At 43.9% G+C, this 25,389-nt stretch overlaps 1 protein-coding gene and 1 long non-coding RNA gene across 7 annotated transcripts in view; one reads left to right on the top strand and one right to left on the bottom strand.

Moving 5' to 3' along the window:
* PKNOX2 (PBX/knotted 1 homeobox 2) overlaps positions 1-25,389 on the top strand; it is a 765,290-nt gene that overhangs the window by 318,872 nt on the left and 421,029 nt on the right. For all 6 annotated transcript variants that reach the window (XM_030220835.1, XM_030220833.1, XM_030220836.1 and 3 more), the window contains exon 3: positions 24,529-24,584. The gene's annotated coding sequence lies outside the window, so the exon portion shown is untranslated. The remainder of the gene's footprint in view (positions 1-24,528; positions 24,585-25,389) is intronic.
* LOC115481579 lies at positions 1,026-11,557 on the bottom strand. Its single transcript, XR_003943978.1, has 3 exons — positions 11,434-11,557; positions 10,950-10,954; positions 1,026-1,036 (listed from the first exon to the last, which is right to left on the bottom strand). It is a non-coding gene; the product is annotated as an uncharacterized LOC115481579 (long non-coding RNA).

Below are 25,389 nucleotides of genomic sequence, written 5' to 3'. Positions count from 1 at the left end.
GCTGAAAAGTAGAAAAGCCAGGGCTGTGGTTTGCGGGGTTTGTTTCGGGACTTTTTGGCAAGTGTGAAGAAGATTGGAGGGAACAACCTTGCCTTGGAACTGTGAGAAAGGAAAAGAAGAAGAGAGAAGGGGGGAGAGCGATGGCCCCAAAACCCTGGTGGGGTCAGGCTTGGTGTCCCAGGGATTGCCTAAAGGAGAGGAAACCCAGAGGAAAGACTGTGCAAATTGACTTATACCCACTTCAGTTGGGATACTGCAGGAATAATAGGGCAGTGGAAGCTAAGGCGGTGTTTCATTTTTGAAGCCCTAATAAAAGCCTGGTTACTCATGATATGAAGTGGCTCTTAAGAACTGTGTTTTATAGAAGGATGGAGGATGTTGAAGAGGTGGTCAGTGGTGAAAGGCAGCTAGTTGGCATCAGAAGCACCCTGCCCGTGACAACACCTACCCTACCTACCCTCAAAATTGTCAGCAGGATGCCTTAGCACATTGGTGCGTGTAACGTTCATAGCACATAAATGTGAGGAGGGTGTATGTGGGCAAGGATCCCATTTACTCATGTAACTTACAGAATACTGTAACTTTCATATGTCAACTGCTTCATTTCCACACCCATAGCTATGTCAGGTCTATGGAGCTTTATGTAAAAGCAATATGTGCCTGGATGACAGCCAATTGTCTGTCTTTGAATTTATTTGTTACATTTGTACCCCGCGCTTTTCCACTCATGGCAGGCTCAATGAGGCTTACATGGGGCAATGGAGGGTTAAGTGACTTGAACAAAGTCACAAGGAGCTGCCTATGCCTGAAGTGGGAATCGAACTCAGTTCCTCAGGACCAAAGTCCACCACTCTAACCACTAGGCCACTCCTCCACTCCAATGTCTTTAAAACCCAGATTCTTTGGCTTTCTTGTTACAAGTCTATGATACCACCATCATGTTTTTATTTTGAGGGTGAAAATATTTCGATTTTGTCAACCATTAAGAGTTTAGGTGTAATCGTAGATACTTCAACTTTTAAAGCTCAAATTTATTCTGTCGTTAAAACTGTTTGGTTTTTTTTTCAAAATTAGTTTAGTTATGACACTGAAAAGCCTTCTGACCCCTGGCAATTTTTCTCGCATTATATCATGCCACACTGAGGGCCCTGTTTACTAAGGTGCGCTTGTGTTTTTAGAGTGCGCTAAACGCTAGAGATGCCCATATATTCCTATGAAATTAAAGAGACCTTCTCCTTCTAGTGTGGGGATTAAATCACTCAACTGTCTAAAACATATCCCAAACACTGTTCAATTTCATACATTTATAGATGGCATCGATCACAGCAGCATCCAGATCTACCTATAACTGCACATTATTTCTTAAACGGGGATCGTCAGATTTTTTGATCACCTCCACCATCTGGGGAAACCCCCAGCGTTATAGTGGCGACACCCACTTCTTCATTGATTATATATCAAACGTTCTTATATACTACAGTTTAATTCATTATAATCTTCTTCTTGGAGCAGTAAATCCAACTTCATTCCACAATTTGTATACAATCAATACTTATTCTAATACTTGGCTTTTAAACAACTTTCAGCAGCGATGTTTCTCCCAAGCCAAACCTCTGCCACATGGCCAGGTTTCGATAATCTTCATCAGGGAAGAGGCATGTATCACTAAATTCACTCCTACGACTAGGGAAAAATGGCTGCCACTATAACGCTGGGGGTTTCCCTAGATGGTGGAGGTGATCAAAAAATCTGACTGTTCTCACATGTTCTTCATTGCTGGGTCTACCATGTGAAACGATCTTCCTCGGGAACTAAGATAAATTATTTCTTTTTTCTACTGTTAAGAAGCAATTGAAGACTTATTTATTTTGCCAAGCCTTTTTTTTAACTTTAAAAATAATATAAAATAGAAAAGAACACATTTTTATTTCTTGGTTTTAATCATTTCTATGTTCTGGTTTGACTGCTTGATTTACTCAACACATTCTCCTCGATTTGTCTAAATTCAGTACGTAATACTTTCTTTGGAGCACATTGCTTGAGCTTACATTTCTTATTCCTTTGGGTCACTTTACCCTTTTGTCAAATTGACACATATATATCATTCTCCCCATCACTCTATTCACACCCTCACTTTTATCTTTTCCCATCACCTTGTGTACTTTCCCTTTTTCCTTTGTCACCTTTTCATACATTTCAGATTTCACATTTATCTCTTTTTTTTTTTCCTCATGTTTTTCATTCTTTTCACATTTTTATATACATTTTTATCTGTTGATATGTGGATTTGGCACACATTCATGTATTTATACCGTCTTATTGACTATTTTTGTAAGGACTTCTGATAAAGGCGTAGGCTGAAACGCAGACCGTGTTGAATCTACACTCCAGTGGAGCTTGTGTTTTTATCTGATATTCTGTCTTCAAGCAAGAAAACTGCTGCTATACTTGGTTCATCACACTGGTTATTCCCACCCCTGTGTTTTGTTTGTTGACAATTTACAGAGTACGTTTCAATTGAAGTGGTCAAAGACCTCTTTACAGTACAGCTCATTATTATGGGGATTGAATAATGCAGTTTGTTGTAAACTTAGCAAGCTGCATTATTCCTAGAAAGTTAGCATCTCAAAAGCTGGTGTTAACCCCTGGGAATAGGGGCAAGCTAACACATGTTTGAATCCTCCCAGGAAACAACTCAAAGGTGCACCCTGACCCCGTCTAGTGATGTAAATCCCCGGTGGTGTAATGGTGTATGACACCCCTTCCCACACCCCCCACATAGTAACATAGAGGGGCATTTTCGAAAGGGACATCCACATTTCGATTTGGACATCCTCGCAAAACGTCCCAATCTAGGGGCTGGGGAACCCGTATTTTCAAAACAAGATGAACGTCCATCTTTCATTTCGATAATACGGTCAGGGACATCCAAATCCTGAAATTTGGTTGTCCTTAGAGATGGTCGTCCCTAGACATGGACATTTCTGATTTTCAGTGATTTTCGAAACCAAGGACGTCCCTCTCAGAAACGACCAAATGCAAGCCATTGGGAGCCAGCATTTGTAGTGCACTGGTCCCCCTGATGTGCCAGGACACCAACCGGGGGCACCCTAGGAGGCATTGCAGTGGACTTCATAAATTGCTCCCAGGTACATAGCTCCCTTACCTTGTGTGCTGAGCCCCCAGAACCCACTACCCACAACTGTAAACCACTACCATAGCCGTTACTGGTGAAGGGGGGCACCTAGATGTGGGTACTGTGGGTTTGTGGTGGGTTTTGGAGGGTTCGCTGTTTCCTCCACAAACGTAACAGGTGGGGGGGATGGGCCTGGGTCCGCCTGTCTGAAGTGCACTGCACCCACTAAAACTGCTCCAGGGACCTGCATACTGCTGGACCTGAGTATGACATCTGAGGCTGGCAATCAATATTTTGAAATATATATTTTTTGATGGTGGGAGGGGGTTAATGACCACTTGGGGAGTAAGGGGAGGTTATCCCCAATTCTTTCCAGTGGTCATCTGGTCATTTTGGGCATCTTTTTGTGCCTTGGTCGTAAGAAAAACACGACCAGGTAAAGTCGTCCAAGTGTTCGTCAGAGACGTCCTTGTTTCTTTCGATTATGGGTCAAGGACGTCCAAGTGTTAGGCACGCCCAAGTTCCGCCTTCGCTACACCTCCAACACACCCCCTTGAACTTTGGCCATCCCTGCAACGGAAAGCAGTTGGGACATCCAAAATTGGCTTTCGATTATACCAATTTGGACGACCCTGGGAGAAGGATGTCCATCTTCTGATTTATGTCAAAAGATAGCTGTCCTTCTCTTTCGAAAATGAGCCCAATAGTAACATAGTAAATAACAGCAGATAAAGACCTGTACGGTACATCCAGGCTGCCCAAAAAGATAAACTCTTTTTACATGGTATGTGATACTTTATATCCGAGTTTGATTTGTCCTTGCCATTCTCAGGGCACAGACCATGGTCCCAAAATGCATTTAGGAAAAATGTGTGCCAAAACTTAGTCCAGCAAAATGATAATTCCCCCCCCTCCCCATCCTTCACATAATGGGGCATCTCTGATGGTCCAGCAATGCACAGAAATGTGATTGATTCTTGACGCTGTCATTTTCCAAATGTGCAGCTCAGTCCCTAGTGATAGTCCTACTGCTAGGAGTAAATCATAGTGGTAGTACTGCAAGAGTACCACTAGGGGGCAAGTGGTGCTATTTGGAAAATAGCACTTCCGCTCCATTGGACCTACAGAGATTGCCCGATGGATACTGTAAGTTTTTTTTTTGTTGTTGTTTTTTTTTTTAGTGGAGGTGAGACTTGGGGAAATGTTTTCCTGAACATATTTGGCACTGTATAGGGCTACAGCATAACACCATAACACCACATAGGGCTACACCATAACACCACTAGTGACTGGTATTGCTAGGAAGCAGAGCAGTGGAGGGGGGGGAGGATTTATTTGTTCCACAATACATATATTTTTACTTACACTGAGTTGGAGTATTTCTAAGGGGTAAGGATAGAGTTAGGAAACTGTGCACATTTCTGCAGTTGGTTTTCTGTTAGGAAGCGTTTCAAAAGAAACACCTGCTTGTGCTTTCCCGTTTGAGAAGTGGTGGAGTACTGGTGGGCATTGTAGCTCCACAGGCTGTATTTGAAATTGGCCCCTAAATGATCATTTTTATTGTCACTGATCCACATTTCCATTTGACTGGAGCCCCCTTGAGTGTGCTGTGGGTGAAGGATCCTTACTGCCCTTACCTGCGGTTTGCTGAAGGATACACAGCAGACTGCTGATCCTCTTTGGCAGAGGTGAACGCACACACTAATGTACTTTCTGAACTTTAAACGTCTTTCTTCTTTGTGCTCCGTCTTCCTTCAGTCTTCCAGCCAGTGGGAGACTGTTGGGCCATGAAAGAGACTCATCCAGCACCAGGGGTGCAGTTCAGAGTCAACTTTTGTTAAAATTCCATAGTCGACAAACAAAAACTACTTGTCAGTGATCTGCAAATGATGAAGAAAAACTGTTTTCAGTGAGCAAATGAAGCATGAAATAAAGCAGTTCGTCCAGAACTGGCTTCCAGCTGCTGTAGAATCCTTAGATGATTGAGCCCTAGCTGCAGAGCTGCATTTTAATGGGTCTGTAGATCCTTTCCTAAAACATCTGGACAGCTGCTGATCAGTCACATCTGTTCTGATGATACACCAGTCTGATAAGCGTTTCTCTCATGCAGATATTGGTGATTGATTTATTCTGCTATTGATATGCTATAAAACCATACAGAACAATATTCAGTGGGGTGGTCACAACTTAAACATATACAGATAAGTGATCTGGATAGTGTTAAGCAGATTTTCAACCATTTGTATGGGACCGCACTGAATATATGATCCTAAACTTAAATGGATAAGTTACAGTATCTGTTTAATTAGGACATCAATTTATGTGCTCCTACTTACAACAGATAAAGATTAGTGGATATTGCTGAATATTGGCATTGGCTGCATTATCCTGTCACCCTGCCCCTAGAGCATCTCTTCCTAAACAGATAACTTTTGACCAGACATGCAGATATATTTGCTGACCCAGATTAACAAGCAATGACTTATTTGATTAACTATGTTAACTGCATATATTATACCTTGCAGTGTCATAAATAGGTGGATTTGAAAGAGACTTTAAGAGGTTGCTTAGGTCATTCTGTCTTATCCATCCCAGAGAGCTGTTTGTACTTACACTCACATAAATGTCTGGGGTCAGACATTTCCTCGTCTGCTCCAATACTCTAATCTTGCATTTAGTTTTACTCTTTTTATTCCAGGATTTCTCCATTTTTATATGCACTTCTGTCTATAGTGTCTCAACTACACTGATAGTCATTTAGCCAGGGGTCACAAAGAATGGATAAAGCTATGGGGCTGAATGGGATACATCCCAAGAGGGAGCCCAGAGTTTTTGGTTTTTTTTTAAATCCTAGGGGAGGGGAGAGATTCTGCAGGATTGGAGACAAGAAAATGTGATCCCTTTGTACAAACTGGTGATAGAAGTGGGATACTACATGCCAGTAAGCCTCACTTCAGTGGTTGGAAATGGAGATGCTGCTGAAGGAAAGGATCGTGAACTTCTTAGAATCCAACAGGTTGATGGATCCAAGACTATATGGTTTTACCAAAGCAAATTTGTGTCAAACAAATTTAATTGATTTATTTGACTGGGTGAACAGAAAACCTGAAAACTGGATAGAGGAACTAGATTTCAGCAAAGCCTTTGGTATATGTCCTCACAAGAGGTTCATGAATAAACCGGGTTGAAGTTAAGACTCAAAGTACTGAACTGGTTTGGAAACTGGTTTACTCACAGAAGACAGAGAGTGATAATAAATGGAATTCACTCAGAGTGAAGAAAGGTGAGTGGTGGAGTGCCAGAGGGATTAGTATTGGGGCTCATTCTATTCAATATATTTGTGAGCAATAATGACGAAGGGTTAGAAGGGAAAGTTTGCCTTTTTGCAGACAACACCGGAAGGAGTGGACAACATGAGAAGTGATCTACAAAAACTGGAAGAATGCTCTAATGTCTGGCAGTTAAAATTTAATGCAAAGATATGCAGATAAATGCAGTTGTGCAGTAGAAATCCAAATGAGCTGTATATGATAGAGATTAACAGGCTGATTGATATGCACTGACCAGGAGAGGGATGTGGGGATGATAGTGTCTGTCTGGCTTTGGCCACCACCTTGTCACCTTGAGATCCTCAGACACTAGGTTGCAGAGAGCAAGGCATTATCAGTAGAAGAAAGGAAGTGTTGATGTCCTTGTACAGGTCTGTGATGAAGCCCCACTTGGAGTATTTTGTTCAATTTTGGAGCCTGTTATCTTTCTAAGGACATAAAAAGACAAAGTAGTTCAGAGGAAGGAAACAAAAATGGTATGAGGTTTGTGCCAAAAGTTAGAATGCAAGAGTAACCGTATACTGGGTTAGACCAATGGTCCATCAAACCCAGTATCCTGTTTTCTAAACATTGGCCAAGCCAGGTCACAAGTACCTGGCAGAAACCCAAATTGTGACAACACTCCATACTACAAATCCCAGGGCTTGCTTTCTATGTCTGTCTCTATGGACTTTTCCTCCAGGAGTTTGTCCAAACCTTTTTTTAAACCCAGATATGCTAACCGCTGTTACCACATCCTCAGGCAAAGAGTTCCAGAGCTTAACTATTCGTTGAGTGAAAAAATATTGCCTCCTATTTGTTTTTAAAGTATTTCAATGTAACTTCCTCGAGTGTCCCCTAGTCTTTGTACTTTTGGAATGAGTTAAAAATCAATTTACTTCTACTCATTCTACACCACTCAGGATTTTATAGACCTCAATCATATCTCACCTCATCTGTCTCTTTTCCAAGCTGAAGAGCCCTAACCTCTTTAGCCTTTCCTCATACGAGAGGAGTTCCATCTCCTTTATCATTTTAGTTGTCCTTCTTTCAACTTTTTCTAATTTTGCTGTATCGTTTTTGAGATACAGGAACCAGAACTGAACACAATACTCAAGGTTCGGATGCACCATGGAGCGATAGAAAGGCATTATAGTATTTTCGGTCTTATTCACCATCCCTTACCTAATAATTCCTAGCATCCTGTTTGCTTTTTTTGGCTGCCGCCACACACTGAGCAGAAGATTTCAGTGTATTATCTACAATGACCCCCAGATCTTTATCTTGAGCGCTGACCCCCAAGGTGGACCCTAGCATCAGGTAACTGATTTGGATTATTCTTTCCAATGTGCATCACCTTGCATTTGTCCACATTAAATTTCATCTGTCATTTGGATACCCAGTCGTCCAATTTCCCAATGTCCTCCTGCAATATTTCACACTCTGTACGTGTTTTAACAACCTTGAATAGTTTTGTATCATCTGCAAATTTGATCACCTCACTTATCGTTCCAATTTCCATATCATTTATAAATATGTTAAATAGTACCGGTCCCAGTACAGATCCCTGTGGCACTCCACTGTGCCTCCATTGAGAGAAATGACCATTTAATGCTACCCTCTGTTTTCTGTCCATGGGTGGCAGAGCCGGTGGGGGGAGGCGGGGCTGGTGGTTGGGAGGTGGGGCTAGTGCTGGGCAGACTTCTATGGTCTGTGCCCTGAAAATGGCAAATACAAATCAAGGTCAGTTAACACAAAAAAGTAACACATATGAGTATATCTTGTCGGGCAGGCTGGATGGACCGTGCAGGTCTTTCTCTGCCGTCATCTACTATGTTACTATTAATCTACACTAGAACCTTGTCTTCTATCCCGTGGCTCTAATTTTCTCAGGAGTCTCTCATGAGGAACTTAATCAAAAGCTTTCTGAAAATCTAGAAACACTACATCAACTGGTTTACCTTTATCCTCATATTTATTCATGCGTTCAAAGAAATTAAGCAAATTGGTGATTCAAGACTTCCCTCGGCTGAACCCATGCTGACTCTGTCCCATTAAACCATGTTTGTCTATGCGTTCTGTAATTTTTAGTTTCCACTATTTTGCCTGGCACCGATGTCAGGCTTACCAGTCTATAATTTCCTGGATCACCTCTAGAACCCTTTTAAAAAATCGGCGTCATGTTGGCCACCCTCCAATCTTCAGGTACTACGGACAATTTTAACAACAGGTTGCATATTACTAACAGCAGATCAGCAATTTCATGCTTGAGTTCTTTGAGTACCCTTGGATGTATGCCATCTGGGCCAGGTGATTTACTACTCTTTAATTTGTCAGTTTGGCTCAGTACATCTTCCAGGTTCACAGAGATTTCTTTCAGTTCCTCCACATCATCACCCTTGAAATCATTTACGGTACAGGCAGATCTCTTACATCTTCTTCTGTAACAACAGAAGCAAAGCATTCAGTTTCTGTGCTATGGCCTTGTCCTCCATCAGCACCCCTTTTGCTCCTTCGTGATCTAATGGTCCCACGGATTCCCTCGCAGGCTTTCTGCTTCTGATGTACCTGAAAAAGTTGTTACTGTGAGTTTTAACCTCTGTGGCAAGTTTCTCTTCATTTTCTCTTTTAGCCTTCTTTATTATTGCTTTGCATTTGACTTGCCAGTGCTTATGTTGCTTCTTATTTTCTTCATTTGAGAAGAGACTTGAAGACCTGAATATGTACCCTAGATGAAAGGAGGGAAGATATCATAGAGATATTTAAATACTTGAAAGGTATTAATATACAAACATATGTTTTTCAGGGATGGAAAAGTGATATAACTTGAGGGCAAGAATTGAAGTTGCAGGGTGGTAGACTTAGGAGTAACATCAGGAAATAGCTTTTTATGGAGAGGATGGTAGATGCTGGGAATGACCTCCCAGGGACAAAAACAGTGACTGAATAAAAAAAGAAAAGAGGGGGGATAGGGACAAAGATTCCTTTATAGAAAGAGCATGGAGTCAAAGTAAAATTAAATGACCTTCACACTTTAAATAAGGCATAGCAGGGTGTAATCTGCATTGAACTGCAGGTGGAACTCTATGCCTCGTTGGACAGACTGAATAGACTGTAAAGATCTACATCTGCTGTCATTTACCATGTTACTATATTCTGTGGCTCTCTTAGGAGCCTGATAAATGGAAACTCATAGCCTATTTAGCAGATGCCATTGCTGGGTGATGGCTGGGATTCTCTCCCTCCTGGAGGCGTGAACATTACCTCTCTATCATCATCACCATCATCAATATTCCTTGCATAGGAGGGGAGATACCCTATCAGATTTCCTTGCTCTAACATCCACAGACCTAGGTATCCTGAGGAAGAAGAGCTGGGTCCGAGAACAAAACCTTACTCTCCCGCAGTGTTCTTGAGCCATAGGACTTCATTCTTATGATCACGTTTAGAAAGTTTTTTTCCAAATATCTTAACCAGGGTTTCTTAACCCAGTCCTCAACGAACCCCAAGCCAGTCTGGTTTTCAAGATGTCCACAATGAATATGTATGAGATATATTTGTATGCAATGGAGGCAATGCATGAAAATATATCTCATACATATTCATTGTGAATATCTTGAACACCAGACTGGCTTGGGGTTCCCCGAGGATGGGTTGAAAAACCCTGGTCTAAACTAAATCTCAGGTTAAGACAGTTTCTCTCCTGCAGAGATGAAGTGATCACTGTGTCTTCAGTAAACTTCATTTACTGTATTGCTCATCATTATGAATGTTGCTAAGAGCATCTCTAATTAATTCATTGTAGAAAACATCTGAGTTGCCTATGATAGATTAGCACTGTAATGACAAAAGAACTTTGGATATTTCAACATCAATGTATTATTTGATTAATTTCAGTAGCTATTGCCCATTCCTAAGGAAACTGACAGGACCAAATTCAGAGCAATTTATCGGGATAATGGCTGTCAATATCAGGATAAATGACTTGGTTGGACCTGTCCGCGGATACTCAGCGTCAGCATCTGGATAGTGCTGAATATCCTTCCAGAGCCTGTCAGCGCTATCTGGATGGAGGAATTGAAGAAATGAACCCCAAAGTTAGGTGCCAAGATGATCTGTGCTAAGCTAGTATTCTATAAAGAGCACGGCACAGAATGACCTATACAGAATACCAGCTTTAGTGCGCATTTCGTGCCTAACTTTGGGCATGAGCATTTATACCGGCCAAAGACTGGTGTAAATGCTGGCACCCAAATGATCCAGCAATTCAAACTTATACATAGAATTGACATTCATGCAATCATTCAGTTGGTTATATTAATCCCTTATCTCTCTATATAAAACGCACCTCCTACGTTCTGAAGCCTCCACAACTCCCAACATTCGAACTGCATGGTGGTGAAACCCGAAATTTGCCCATGAGTGTTTGCCATGCCCCCAGCGTCAAACGTCATGATGTAGACGGCTGACAAATAACACTCAACCAATGAAAACCAGCACCACACAGTTGCTACGCAACGTCAAAACAAAGCAAAAAGGACCAATCACGAAACGGACCAGGCAGAGCCACCCCCACCAGAGTCGCAACACCCACTGCTCCACCATCCCCCAAACAGGTCGCCGCCGCTCAACCCCCCCCCCCCAAACGAAGCAAGAACAGTTGCCTGCTACCCTTTCACCCAACAGAACGACTGCTACTGCGGCGCACGCACGCGCACCTCCCCCTCAGCTCCCAGAACAGATACACGCCTTCACCACTCAAGGGTGATGTCAGCAAAACAACCTTCCATCCACTCGGAAGCAGCGCCTCCAATTTCGGAGACGAACCTTGCGTACCCTCCCTCGGGCGCTTCACGAGAGTCAGTAGTGGTTGCTGCCGCTAGCACAGGCGGAGAGAAGGAGGAATTCCCCTACCGCCTACCTCAGGGAAGGAACGAAGGAGGCGGAACGAGAATCAAGAAATGTGCCTTCTAATTATTAACTTTTTACGAAGAAAAACGAAAGTGAACTTTCAAGGTTTGGGGAACGAAACTATGGAATACTTTGCCAGTGAATATAAAAAATAGCGACAGCACATCATTATAAGTGGGAGCTAAATACCTTACTATTTCAAAACGCATTAGGAGATTAAGCTTTTCTTCAATGGTTGAAGCTGGAAGGGGGGCGGGAAAGAAAAATGGGAAGGGAAGACAGGGGGAGGGGGACGGAGGCCGGGAGACGGATGGGGGGGCCCCTGCCGCACAATCACAGTTTCACACACACACACACACGCTCATTCTCACACAGTCTCACTCTGTCACACACACACACACACGCTCATTCTCACACAGTCTCACTCTGTCACACACACACACACACGCACATTCACTCTGACTCTCTCTCTCACACACACATACAGACTACGAAGAAAACCTTGCTAGCGCCCGTTTCATTGGTCTCAGAAATGGGCCTTCTTTACTAGTATCAATATAAATTTTCTTCAACACATTTTTTTTGGATCTCCAGAAATAGCGAACCACAATAGCACAATACATATCTGCTTTTCCTTCGCTTCCAATCCTCATCGGTCCTTTATATAAAATTGTACTCTTCTTAAACACATATCAGCTATTTATTTATTCAGTACTTAGCTTAAAGTTATGGACCCACTGCCAACACGGCCAGTGTTTTGCCACTTTTCTCAGGGTAGTGGTCCGTTATATACAATTACAATGCTGCCACTTATGCTTATGGTCACTTCAGTTGTATATAACGGACCAATACTCTGTTCTCTCCAGGCAGTGAACTCCAAATCTGCCACCCCGCTGACCACAATGTCCTATCTCAATCCCTCCGTTGAGGTTTGGGTGAGTTTCTAATTTCTCCCACAATTCCACTCTATGCAGATCATATGTAAAATGAGTGTTATTTTACTCACTCCCTGGGCATCTATAGCTATTGGGGAATTATATTAATATCTCTCAGAAGGGTTAGCCCCCTACCCGGTCACCTCCCTTGTAGCTTCCCTGCTGGCTGCTTCCTTCTACACAGGGGTGCAAAGTGCTCACCTTAGATGTAAGAGGGTTGCTGTGGGACTAACTCAGATCCATGTAGTGATTTTATATTGCCTTGCTTTAGCCTGGCTCCAGAGCTGAAGGTCCTCCTTCCTCTGTGATGGGATGTACACCCCATCACACTGGGACTAAATTATTTTTGTGTATAATTGAGAGTTCAGCATTAAGAGATGACCCTATATAAGTAGGTATGATGGCATTTAGGCACTTAAATGCAGGTATTCTATAATAACATGTTTAAATTCTGGGAATGCCCCTGACTCTCCCATGGTCATGCCCCCTATGGAGTTGTGCTATGAAATGTAGGCATGCATGTAATAGAACAGGACATAGGACAGATCTGTGCGTAACTCCTAATTACTACCAATTAAGTGCTTGTTAATGCCAATAATCAATTATCACCCTAATTAGCTAATTAGTTTATACACAGATTTGGGATCTGTGCTGAAATTTGCGTGCCCAATTTTGGATGACCTGTACAGGATCTGGCGGATAGTGTCAGGATGAGCCAGTGCAGAACATGGGTAGAGTTAGGAGTTCCCTAGTTAGTGACAATATTCAGTCCAGTAAGGGCTGGATTCTGTAAAAAGCGTCTAAAATGTAGGTGATTTGGAATAATGCACGTAGTTCAATTCTGTAAACCAAGTCTATAGTAAGACTTGGTTTATAGAATAGCGCATAGCCGCCGAGAGGGGGGGGGGGGCAGGGGGGGAAAAATTCCCCAGGCACGGGCCTCCAAGGGGGGCCCGGCGCCGCAGTCCCACCCGCCCTCTGTCGTCGACCGTCTGCCACTGGGCCAGGCCCCCTGCACTGAAATCACAGCACCTCTCACCTCCGTGTGAAAGCCCTGCAGGCAGAAGATCACCTTCCTTCGGGCCTCCTTCTCTCCCTGTGTCCCGCCCTCGTCTGATGTAACTAATGCGAGGGCAGGACACAAGGAGGGAAGGAGGGCCGAAGGAAGGCGATCTGCTCCCTGCAGCGCTTTCACACGGAGGTGAGAGGCGCTGTGATTTCAATGCAGGGGGCCTGGCCTGGTGGTGGAGGGGGTGAAACGGGGAGTGACGGGCGGGGCCCGGCCCAGTCTCTCGGCGGCCCTGAACACGCGTACATTTAGGCGCGGCCATTTATTTCACTGAAAACCTGGTATAAATACCTGTGCCAAAACATACGCATGTTCCCCCAAATTCTATAATAACACACATAAATTTGATTGATGCCCCCGACATGCCTACACTCCTCCCATGGCTGCTCCCCCTTTTCAGCTACATGCATTGAAATTTATACTCGCCTCTTTTTAGAATACACCTAAAAAGAAGCACTTGTGAATTCCAATTAATTGGTTATCAACCTAATTGGCTCTTTACGCAATTGAGTAGCACATGTAAATTGGCTGTACTCACAATTATTTATCTATTTGGATTTTGCGCACAACTTTTTGAGTAGTAGCTCAAGGTGAGTTACATTCAGGTACTCTGGATATTTCTCTGTCCCAGGAGAGCTCACAATCTAAGTTTATACCTGAGGCAATGGAGGGTTAAGTGACTTGCCCAAGGGCACAAGGAGCAGCAGTGGGATTTGAACCAGCCACCTCTGTGGATGTCAAGACTGGTGCTGTAACCACTAGGCTACTCGCCGCACCTTATATAGAATCCAGTCCTAAGTGAAATAACTATCTGGATAAAGTTAGGACAGGGAAAAAAGATCCCTAACATCATTGCTTTCTGGATAGTTGTGCCAGTCACTGCTAAGTCTGGATATTCAGCGTCAACTGCTTTGTATAGTAGCACTGAATATCTGTTTAATTCAGCCATGGCAGCCACCATTTCAAAAAATGCATGACCACCCTTGCTGAATGTAGATCTGTAAACGTTTTGCCGGGGATACCTCAAACTATTTTGTTTCTCCTATATCCCCAAACTCTTCCCCTTTGATACCTGTTGATTCAAAGTATATATTTGTAGTTGCATGCCTTTACAGGGTTGATAAAATGCTTTAATACTTTTTTATTAAACAATCAAAAGAAAGATAGCAGAGAACAGAATATTGCAGACACAAAATCACAGAGCATATACCTAATTGATTAAATAGCATCAACACATTAAACTAATAATTTGCTCAAAAATTGATGTGCTGACATATTACAATAAACTACCACTAAATTCAAGATTAAGATGCCAAAAGCATTTTCATTAACAACTTTAAAGCAGAGAAACTGGCTTTCTTTCCGAAGGTATATGCTAGTACTTAATTCTCGCACCTTTTCCCATTCCCAGCCAAGTGTGGAAGAGAGAGCCAGTCAGCATGCACAAATTAATTTGGACAGGGCTGCAGAACAAGAAACAGGAGCAGGGAGATGTGAGCATGGTCTGTCCTTGCACACAACTAGCCCCATGCAATTGGAGTTACTGTAGACCACCTCTGTCTGCCTCCTCCTCCTCCTCCTCCTCCTGCAGCCCAGCACCACTCTCTCTTCCTGCAAATCTCCCATAATGGCATACACCATGTTTGTCTGTATTCTATGGACAGTTCACAGTAGAGCACAGTTTCTCATGCAGAAATTTGCATGTGCATCGCAACACAATCCCAATTGTGCTTATTGTTTCCCCCCGGACACGCCTTCCCGTAGGTCACATATAAGTAAGTACATATGATCTTTTCAGCATGTGTACTTCTATGCACATTTTGTGGCAGTGCACTATTAAGCATACAACACGCTTTACGTGTGGAACAAGAATCAAAAAAATATCCCCTGTTCTTGAACCACTGGTAGGGTTAATCAGACTCCCAGCTATTGCACAACAGTGAGACCTGCTGGCCAGGCTCATGGCTGATGCCTAGTGGCTTGCAAAGGGAGCTCGAGGATTATTACTGCAATGGTCGGAGTTTTTATACTGGGAAAAATCCTGGTAATAAATAATCCTAGCACTGTAGCCCAGTGGTTTTGATGGAGCTGGAAAGGAGGAAGAGGAAACTGTTGGGCCAAAAATAAAACAAGGAATTTGTAAAAGAAGTGGTGCTGCGGCTTCTAGCGTTAAATACAGCATCAAATCAAAGAAAATTAAAATATATTTTGTATGCAGAATTTCTCTCTTCTTCTTGGTTGAGTCAAACAATGCGTTGCCATAGCAACAGCCTCTTGAGAAAAAGGTCACCTGCCTGCGACTGAGCGTTAGGTGCAACTCGAAGGGATTAAAGAGGATTAACTTTTTTTTTGTTTTGTTTTGTTTAAATATTGAGGAGAAATAACATCCAACAGCAGAAAATAATGAAAATCAGAGGCAAAATGTATTTTCTGTGCCGTTTTGTTTCAGCTTTTCTGCTTTTGGTTGATATGTGACCCTGCCGTTTTCTCTTTCCTCTGCCTTTAATTACAGCCACAGTAAGAGCCCAGTGGCCTGGGGAGGGGAGATAGAGGCACTGACCCTGTCAGGGTTTCAAATTTTCACCTCTGAGAGAAGCTACGCGGCTGGTCTCTCAGCCATATTAGTTCTTACAGGCAGTATTGAAGGGTGTGTCAGCTTGGATCACGAAAAGAATAAAATTAGTTAGAGGGAAAACAGGAAAGCTGCACTGAATTTTAGGGGGAATTATTACTAGGTATTGGGTCCAGATGTTGCTCAGGGCTGAACATCCTTTCTGTGACTTTGGTAAGTAGAGTAGAACAGGAATGTGACATGCCCCTGAAAGGAAAATTTTCTCTGGTTTTCATCCCAGCACATTGGTATTTGTAACGGAGGTGTGACCAGCAGAAGAAAGGAGGTGTTGATGCCCCTGTACAAGTCCTCGTTGAGGTCCCACCTGGAGTATTGTGTTCAGTTTTGGAGGCCGTATCTTGCTAAGGATGTAAAAATAAGTTGAAGCGGTGCAAAGAAAAGCTACAAAAATGGTATGGGATTTGCGTTACAAGACGTATGAGGAGAGACTTTGCTGACCTGAACATGTATACCCTGGAGGAAAGGAGAAACAGGGGTGATATGATACAGATGTTCAAATATTTGAAAGGTATTAATCCACAAATGAACCTGTTCTGGAGACGGGAAGGAGGTAGAACTAGAAGACATGAAATGAGGTTGAAAGGGGGCAGACTGAAGAAAAATGTCAGGAAGTATTTTTTCACGGAGAGAGTGGTGGATACTTGGAATGCCCTCCCGCGGGAGGTGGTGGAGATGAATACGGTAACGGAATTCAAACATGCGTGGGATAAACATAAAGGAATCCTGTTCAGTATGAAAGGATCCTCGGAAGCTTAGCGGAGATTGGGTGGCAGCACCGGTGGTTGGGAGGCGGGGCTAGTACTGGGCAGACTTCTACGGTCTGTGCCCTGAAAATGGTAGATACAAATCAAGGTCAGATATACATATAAAGTAGCGCATATGAGTTTATCTTGTTGGGCAGACTGGATGGACTGTACAGGTCTTTTTCTGCCGTCACCTACTCTGTTACTATGCTACAGTAAATGTCCGTTTTCTGGGATCCTTCCCTCCTTTTCCTGTGCACTTGTAGTCTCCCTTTTTCAGTTTCTAAGTTCCCTTCATCCTTGTTGTGATCCTTCCCCACACCCTGTCTGGACCTCTGTTCACCATCGCCTGATCCCATAAGGACTTTCATCCAGTTCTTTCTAAGGCCGGCCTCAAGCTCACCCCTAGACCTTGAAGAAAGGCCACTGGCCTGGGACTGAGTACTAGAAGCAACTCGAAGGGATTGAATATTGAGGAGAAATAACATTTAGCAGCAGAGAATAATGCTTCTAAGAAATTAGAATCAGAGGCTAAATGTATTCCTTTGCTGCTTTGTTTCAGCCTTTCCTTGATGGTCTGCTTTTGGCTGATATGTGACCCTGCCATTCTCTCTTCTTTGCCTTTAATTACAGCCACAGTGAGAGCCCAGCAGCCTGGGGAGGGGAGAAATATTGGCACTGACCCTGCCAGTGTTTCAAATTTTCACCTCTGAGAGAATCTGTGTGCCCTGTCTGCAGGACTGGATAGGGCCTGAGCCACTCAAAGACCTCAGTGAAGATTAAGATGGGGCAGGTGTCCCAGGCCCTCCTATTCATGGGGCCCCCAGCTCTGCATAGGTAAAATAAATCATGTAGGTCTAATATTTAGGCCCTTATTTAAGAAGACCTATTCATGACGTATAAATGTGGGCATTTAAATGCATATTTCAGATAAAAGTTGAAAATCCACTTTAATGAGCTGGGATTTACACATGTAAATCTGGACTATGTGCATATGGCAAGTGGCTGTTATTGGGTTGGGACTAGGACAAAACCAAAATCTACATTTGTATTTCAGAAGGGGAATAGGAGAATAACTGTATATGACTAAAGAGATCAGTGCCGGGATTTCCAGGTTGTTTAAAAGTGCATGTTTTCCGCAGTACTCTACAGGATGGATAAGGGAGGGTCCCCAGTGTTTCCCCCTTATAATTGACAGAGCAGAAAATTTGTGGCCCTTAGATTTGGAGAGGTGGTAAAAGTTGGGCTATTGAGCTAGTCAGTAGTCTGTAATATCCCAGTGCTGCAAAATAGTGACTCCAGCAGTACATGAGTAAAGTGTTTTTTTTTGCCCTACTGGTGCTCCTTTCCATGTCTGCTTAGACTTGACGTCCTTGACTGTGTTCACCTCCTGTGCTACTTGCCTCTCTTGTTTGCCAAATGGAAAAGAGAGTTTAAAACAAAGAAAAGCAAAAAAAAGAGTCATTGGGACCAAAGTGAATGGAAAAATAAAATGCTCAAAACAATAAAGGTAACAAGAAGTATTTTATTCTTCTGAATTTATTCATTGGAATATGTCAGCTGTTGAAATTGCTCAGATGTGATAGCCTGCATTTCAGTTTCTATAGCTCTAGTCCAACTTTTCGAGGTTTCCAGTTCAGTTCAGTTGTTGAGGTTTTGTCTTTAGGTTTAAATTATACTAATCCCTTAAATAAGATCTCTCTCTTTTTTTTCTAGTTACACAACTTGAATAATGGTGACTATTAAGTAACTATTTATTTATACTTTCAATATCTTTATTTATGTCTATTACATAAGAATATCCACTTTTACCTCAATTCTTTATGGTTCTCATGCACTCCATTCATTCATTACTCTCATACCTGATCCTCACTCTAATTACATTTACCTCTCTTTTTTTCCTATAACATCCACTTTTCTCTAGAGGATAGTCCGATACAAAACTTCAAATTTTCTTGTCTGTTGTACAGAGTTTCTTGTGCTGTCCTTTAAAATCAGTGTTCTATAACAGAACTCTCCAGACTGAGGTGCTACAATACCCTCAAACGTCATGTACTTCGCTTCAGACTTGTTGCACAAATTCTCTGAGCAGATCATGCATATTGCCGGATAACTCCTCCAGTCACTGTATCATACTTCTCCCTTTGACATCGGGTGGTGCTGTTTACTTGTTCACATTAAGTGAAAACCAAGCTGGTTATTGGAATTGGAGTATGTAAGAATTCCACCGAGAACACCAAGGGAGAAGTATGACTTGTGCTTATTTAAGTGATGCATGTGGGAAAGAGGAACCCGAAATATAGTTACGAAATGCAGGATTCCACATTAGGAGTCACAGACCAGGAAAGGGATCTAGGTGTCATCGTTGATGATATGTTGAATGTCTATGCTCAGTGTGCGGCGGCAGCTAAGAAAGCAAAAAGAATGTTAGGTATTATTAGGAACAGAATGGAAAACAAAAATGAGGATGTTATAATGTCTTTGTATCGCTCCATGGTGCAACTGCACCTTGAATATTTTGTGCAGTTCTGGTCATCGCATCTCAAAAATGATATAGTGGAATTAGAAAAGGTACAGAGAAGGGCAACGAAAATGATTAAGGGGATGGTCACTGAGGAAAAGCTAAAGCAGCTAAGGCTGTTCAGCATGGAGAAGAGACGGCTGAGGGGAAATATTATAGAGGTCTATGAAATAATGAGTGGAATGGAATGGGTAGACATGAATCGCTTGTTTACTCTTTTCAAAAATACTAGGACAAGGGGGTATGCAATGAAGCTACAAAGTAGTAAATTTAAAATTAATCGGAGAAAATATTTCTTGACTCAAAGTATAATTAAACTCTGGAATTCGTTGCCCAGAGAATGTAGTAAAAGCATTTAGCTTAGCCGGGTTTATAAAAAAAAAAAAAAAAAAAAGGTGTGGATAGCTTCCTAAAAGAAAAGTCCATAAGCCATTATTAAAAGGGACTTGGGGAAAATCCACTGCTTATTTTTAGGATAAGCAGCATAAAATGTATTGTACTGTTTTTGGATCTTGCCAGGTACTTGTTACCTGGATTGGCCCAGGATGCTGGGCTTGATGGACCTTTGGTCAGTCCCAGTATGGCAATACTTATGTATTTCTGTAAGAATTATGCGGTTCCAGCTGAATATCGGGCCAGGACCCGTATAACCTTGTTTTGTTTAAAAAAAAAAAAAAAGTCCCTGAGCTCTGTCATGGCAGCCATTTTACAGAGGCATGCGAGGGGCAGGAGCAAAGGAGCTGCACTCCACCCAACCCTTTGCTCCTGCCCCCAATGACCCCGCTGGACCACCAGGGATGTAGGTAAGCCTGGGGGCTTACATTGATGGTTGCGGGTGCAGGGGTGGGTTTCTTGATGCGGACTGGGGGAGAGAAGGAGGGGCCATGCATAACAAAAAGTTATGCATGTACCAGCCTGATATTCAGAGCCAGCACCTGCATAGCTAAGCGACCTTATTTAGAACAGGTCTTGTGCTGTCCTAAATAAAGCTGCTGGGCTATGGGGATGCCAGCACTGAATATTGCCGGCACCCGCACATCCTGGGGCTCCTCCTCAGTGCCACCCCCAGCATCGCCATTGACCTGCCCACTTTTTGTTTGAGCAGTCTTAGGGGATGTCCGGTTAAGTGCCGCTGAATATCCACAGTTAGGAAGCATGAAGCTATTTAAGGAGGTAGTAGAATCTTCTGCCTGCTTAAATCGCTTTGAATAACAGCCTCTTCATATTTACTTATTTGGGGAAAATATTATAACGCAATAACAGTGTCAAATATCCATTTTTTCCTCTTGGAAGTAGGACATAGATTCAGTGGGGAAGTTATCAAAGTGGGCTACCGTTAACATATGTTATTTTACTGTTAGCCCAGGTTATTAGTAATTAGGGGAGTGATATTCAGACCACGGGTGAGAGCCCGACTAACTCCCATGGTCGGCAGTCAGCCCGGATATTTAATACTGGACCGTTTCCGGTGACCGGCATTAAATATCTGGTTTATTTTTAGCTGGATTAAAGTAACCGGCTAGGTCGATATTCAAAGATAGCCAATTATCTTTAACCGGTTAAAGATATACCAGCTGTTTAAGTGACCCAATATGTATGTTTGCAATAGCCAGAAATGAATTGAATATTAGGGGATAGCAGGAATATTCAGCAGGGGATAACTGGCTGTCTCCCACAGAATATTGCGTATTACTGTCCTGTTCCGGGCCCTTACCGGGAAGCCCCCAGCGGGGGGCGAAGACCGACGGAGGCCGCGGGATCCAGAGCGGCGAAGACCAGCCGCCGACGGGGCCGGCGCTGCCGCGGGTCGCTCCGAGACCGGCGATCCGCTGGAGCAAGCGCCGGTCTCGGAGGAGGGGATACGCCAGCCAAGATGGCGGCGCCGGCGTCTCCCTCGATGGAGCAGACCAGCGAGCCAGCCCCGCCTTCTCGCGCCGGATTGGCGCATGAACAAAGAGACCCCGCCCGCCGGGCAAGCTGGCCAATCCCGGCCTCCCTTGCCTGTCTAGGCCGGAGGGATTGGTTCCAGCTGATCCCAGGGGCCGGCGGGCGGGGGATTTAAACGACGAAACGGAAGGGGATCAATGCTTCCGTTTCGTTCGTCAGAAGCCGACACAGTGGATCCCGGAGTGTTGCCACTTCCAGAGACTGTGTTCCTCTTCAGCTAGCCGTCCTGCTAGCCCTCCTGCGGAGACAGTGACTTCTGCTAGCCGTCCTGCTAGCCACCTCCAGAGACAGTGTTGTATCTCCTGCTAGCCGTCCTGCTAGCCCTCCTGCGGAGACAGTGACTTCTGCTAGCCACCTCCAGAGACAGTGTTGTATCTCCTGCTAGCCGTCCTGCTAGCCCTCCTGCGGAGACAGTGACTTCTGCTAGCCGTCCTGCTAGCCACCTCCAGAGACTGTGTTCCTCTTCAGCTAGCCGTCCTGCTAGCCCTCCAGCGGAGACAGTGATTTCTGCTAGCCGTCCTGCTAGCCACCTCCAGAGACTGTGTTCCGTTTCAGCTAGCCGTCCTGCTAGCCTTTCCTTCAGTGTTGTGGCTCCCGCTAGCCGTCCTGCTAGCCCTCCTGCGGAGACAGTGACTTCTGCTAGCCGTCCTGCTAGCTCCCTTCGGAGACTGGGTCTTCTTCAGCTAGCTGTCCCTGCTAGCCACCTTCAGAGACTGCGACTTTTGCTAGCCATCCGGCTAGCTCTCTCCCATAGTCTGTGCTACGTGCTGGCCGCCCTTGCCAGCTATCCTCCAGTGACTGTTCCCTCTCGGAGAGCTAGCCGCCTCTGCTAGTCCTCCCTTAAAGACTGCGTTCTGACTACCATCCAGGTCAGCCGTCACCCCGCGGTTCCGGCAGTCCTGCTGGCCGCCTGCAGCTGAGGGCTCAACCCTCGGTGAACGGCGGTCGCCGCGGGTGAAGATTCGGGGTGCTCGGCTGTCCTTGCGGGGCCTTAGGGAACCTGAGAGCTCACCAACAGAAACAGAACAGGACAATTACTGGAAGCGGTGCAAAGAAAAGCTTCAAAAATGGTATGGGATTTGTGTTTCAAACTGTACGAGTAGCAAATCTCCTGGACCAGATGGTATCCATCCCAGAGTACTGATAGAATTGAAAAATGAACTTGCGGAACTATTGTTAGTAGTATGTAATTTATCTTTAAAATCGAGCGTGGGACCGGAAGATTGGAGGGTGGCCAACGTAATGCCGATTTTTTAAAAGGTTTCAGAGGAGATCCGGGAAATTATAGACCGGTGAGCCTGAGGTCGGTACTGGGCCTAGAGATGGGAGTAACTAGTGAGGTAATTAAATTTGCTGATGACAGAAAGTTATTCAAAGTTGTTAAATCGCAAGAGGATTGTGAAAAATTACAAGAGGACCTTACAAGACTGGGAGACTGGGCGTCTAAATGGCATGGCGTTTAATGTTAGCAAGTGCAAAGTGATGCATGTGGGAAAGAGGAACCCGAAATATAGCTATGTAATGCAAGGTTCCACGTTAGGAGTCACTGACCAAGAAGGGGATCTAGGTGTCGTCATTGATGATACGTTGAAACCTCGGAGAAAAGACTGAGGGGAGATATGATAGAGGTCTATAAAATAATGAGTGGAGTGGAAAGGGTAGACGTGAAGCATCTGTTTACACTTTCCAAAAATACTAGGACTAGGGGGCATTCAATGAAGCTACAAAGTAGTAAATTTCAAACGAATGAGAGAAAAATTTTCTTCACCCAACGTTTAATTAAACTCTCTGGAATTCCTTGCCAGAGAATGTATTAAAGGCAGTTAACTTAGCGGGGTTTAAGAAAGGTTTGGACGGCTTCCTAAAGGAAAAGTCCATAGACCATTATTAAAATGAACTTGGGGAAAATCCACTGCTTATTTCTGGGATATGTAGCATAAAATGTATTTGTAGTTTTTTGGGATCTTGCCAGGTATTTGTGACCTGGATTGGCCACTTTAGGAAACAGGATTCTGGGCTTGATGGACCTTTGGTCTGTCCCAGTATGGCAATATTTAGAGACTTGCTGACCTAAACATGTATACCTTGGAGGAAAGGAGAAACAGGGGTGACATGATACATACATTCAAAAGGTATTAATCCGCAAACAAACCTTTTCCGGAGACAGGAAGGCGGTAGAACTACAGGACGTGAATTGAGGTTGAAGGGGGGCAGACTCAGGAGTAATATCAGGAAGTACTTTTTCACGGAAAGGGTGGTAGATTCGTGGAATTCCCTCTCGCGGGAGGTGGGTGAGACGAAAATGGTAATGGAATTCAAACATGCGTGGAATAAACACAAAGGAATCCTGTTTAGAAGGAATGGATATACGGAATCTTAGCGGAGATTGGGTGGCAACGCCGGTAATTGGGAAGCAAAACCAGTGCTTGGCAGACTTCTATGGTCTATGCCCTGATCGTAACTGAATGGATATGGATGGGCTGGAGTGCAACTTTTAAGGGGCTTCAACGTTAGCTTCAGCACTTTTAGTACAAGAAGAGTGCTGGGCAGACTTCTACGGTCTGTGCCCTGAGAAAGGCAAGGACAAATCAAACTTGGGTATACATATAAAGTGGCACATACCATGTAAAATGAGTTTATCTTGTTGGGCAGACTGGATGGACCGTTCAGGTGTTTATCTGCCATCATTTACTATGTTACTAAGTACCATTTAACGGGTGTTATCTGATAACAGAAAGTTGCACCCTGACATGTCCCTGATCCTTCTCTTTATTAACCAGTTTTAGCAAGCCTTGTTGCCGTGCAGCCAGATATTAACTGATATGCAGACCCAATAATTTAAAGCGAATGATTTTTCTAATTAACTGCTAAGGTTAACAGGGTAAATCATTTTGAATATTGACTCCACAAGTTTTAATTGATATGAGCCCTGCAGGGACAGAAAAGTTCCTACTGTACATGAATGTACACTGCTTTGATGGCTTTTGGGCTTACAAAGCGTGATATAACAAAATAAATAAGTAAATCTAAGCTTGACTGGAGCATTTCTGACAGCATTAGGTGTGTATAGTTCATTTTAATCATGTACTAATATCTAGTCTCTCTGCTTAAAATAGCTTTTGTGTTTCTGGACTTCACCATACTTGCTCAGCAATGCATGTCAAATAGTGTGTTTAAAGTCAAATAGAAACTGCTAAATTGTGCATTTATGTCTGCTATTGGACCAACCGTACAAAATTGCCTTGAAAATTCCTCCTGTTTACTTTACCCGTGTACTCGCCCAGGAGTACGATTTTTAACTGTTTGGATTTTTTATTTTCTTTCAGGGGGATATCAATTGCTAGTCACTAGCAATCTTCACATTAGGATTCTGTACTTCAAGGTAAGTTTGTTTTTCTTTTCCTAAAATTTCAGCCTCCTGCTAAATGTTGTTATTGCACAATCACAAAAGAGAGGGTAATACAGCATACAAGCAAGAAAAAGCAACACTGGGCCTTCAAGAAAGAGATAATGGCTAGCCTTTATTGTGAAAAAGACCCGACACAGCCCGTGTTTTTATACAGACTGCCAGTGGCGTAGGAAGAGGGGGGGCGGTGGGGCGGTCCGCCCCGGGTGCACGCCGCTGGGGGTGTCGGCGCCTCGCTGGTTCCTTGCTCTCTCTGCTCCGGAACCTGTTCCGGGGCAGAGAGAGCAGGGAACCAGCGAGGCGCCAACACCCCCCAGCTGCGTGCACTCGGCGGATTGGCTCTCCCGCTCGCCCCTCACCGTCTTCCAGGTATGTTCTCGGGGGGGGGGGGGGTGGTTGTGCTCCGGAGGGGGGAGGGTGCGCCGCACTGCACCCGGGGGGGGGGTGCGGTGACCCGCCCCGGGTGTCAGCTGCCCTCGCGACGCCACTGCAGACAGCGTCTGGCTTGATTGAATAAACGCTCAGCGGTTGCTGGTAATTTACTTAGACTGTCTGAATATTCCTGTTCATATATTGTGAAGACACACTTTGACCCCTGAGGCAGTCGCTTTTGCGCCGAAACACGGCCCGTGTCGGGTCTTTTTCACAATAAAGGATAGCCATTATCTCTTTCTTGAAGGCCCAGTGTTGCTTTTTCTTGTTTTAAATGTTATTATTGTGCAGCTAAGTATGACTTTCAGAAAGATGACATACAAAACAGGTGAATTTGTCAAGTACTGAA

This window comes from Microcaecilia unicolor, chromosome 12 (assembly GCF_901765095.1).
Source record: "Microcaecilia unicolor chromosome 12, aMicUni1.1, whole genome shotgun sequence".
NCBI lineage: Eukaryota > Metazoa > Chordata > Amphibia > Gymnophiona > Siphonopidae > Microcaecilia > Microcaecilia unicolor.
This window is presented reverse-complemented; position numbering and strand designations above follow the sequence as displayed.